Genomic DNA, 1,211 nt, shown 5'->3' on the forward strand with positions numbered 1-1,211 from the left:
CTCCTCTTCTCTTCTCTCCTCTCTTCTGCTCTCCCCTCCTCTCCCTCTCTCCTCTTCTCTCCCGCCCGCTAATCCGTCTCTTGCGCAGTTGTTTTACATCAAAAGCACACTCGTACATTGTGTACCCACATATCCACTACTAGTAGGTAACGGCTCAAGCGAGCGCTACAGTGCTCTGCGACCCATTCAACTAAAGACACCGAGCACAGCCTAGCGTCCATGACTGGGGAAGAAAACAAACTCGTTAACCTCTAAAAAAAAAAAAAATGAAAATGAACATGGATTTAATTCCTGACCGGTAGAGTTAAGCTACTTCCCATCACCGGGCACTTCCTCAAAATTGTTTAAGGCTTGATTTTGAGATCTATTTATGCATATATTGATGTAGAGACTTCAGATGCGTTGATATTGCACCAAGTTGGACTGGATCAATGCACAGCCTAGAAGATTACAAAATCACCATGGCTGCTTGATTTCTGCTTCGTTTACTTTAACGTGGTGTCATCCAAAAATAAGTGCACTACTGTAAGTCACCAGAGGTGGCATTCCACCCCGAGTTCGATCCAACACACCCACTTACAAATCTGCCTCAACTTCTTCTTTATATGGAGGGAAGACTCCATAACAGAAAACAAATACACGAAACCACGCAGTTGATAATTTACCTAACCAGTTTTCAAAATAATTTACTCAATTATAAGTCAATCAGTTCGTTTATTTATTCTGGTGACTGATTAATAATATGTTTTATTATTAATATGATATTGGCAACACAACAGCTTAGTGGTTAATATTGTTTCCTTGCAACATGAGGGTTTGGGTTCACCTTGGGTCTGTGTACAAGGAGTTAGCATTTTCTCCTTGTGCCTGGTGTGTTTCCTCCAGGTACTCCAGTTTGCTCCCATAGTCCAAAGGCATGCAGATCAGGCTAATTGACATTTCCAAATTGTCCTTAGTGTGTGAGTGTGTATATATGTGATTACCTGTGTATGAGTGTGTGTGCGTGTGTGTGCCCTGTGATGGGTTGGCACCCCATCCAGGGTGTACCTGGCCTTGTGCCCTAAGCTCCTGGGATGGACTCCAGGCCCTCCTGCGAACCTGTATACAGGATAAAGCAGTATAGATGATGAGTAAGGGAATAAGTGAATGATATTGGCGGCATGACGGTTTAGTGATTAGCATTGCTACCTTGCACCTCTAGGGTCCGAGTT

This window comes from Clarias gariepinus, chromosome 4 (genome assembly GCF_024256425.1).
Source record: "Clarias gariepinus isolate MV-2021 ecotype Netherlands chromosome 4, CGAR_prim_01v2, whole genome shotgun sequence".
NCBI lineage: Eukaryota > Metazoa > Chordata > Actinopteri > Siluriformes > Clariidae > Clarias > Clarias gariepinus.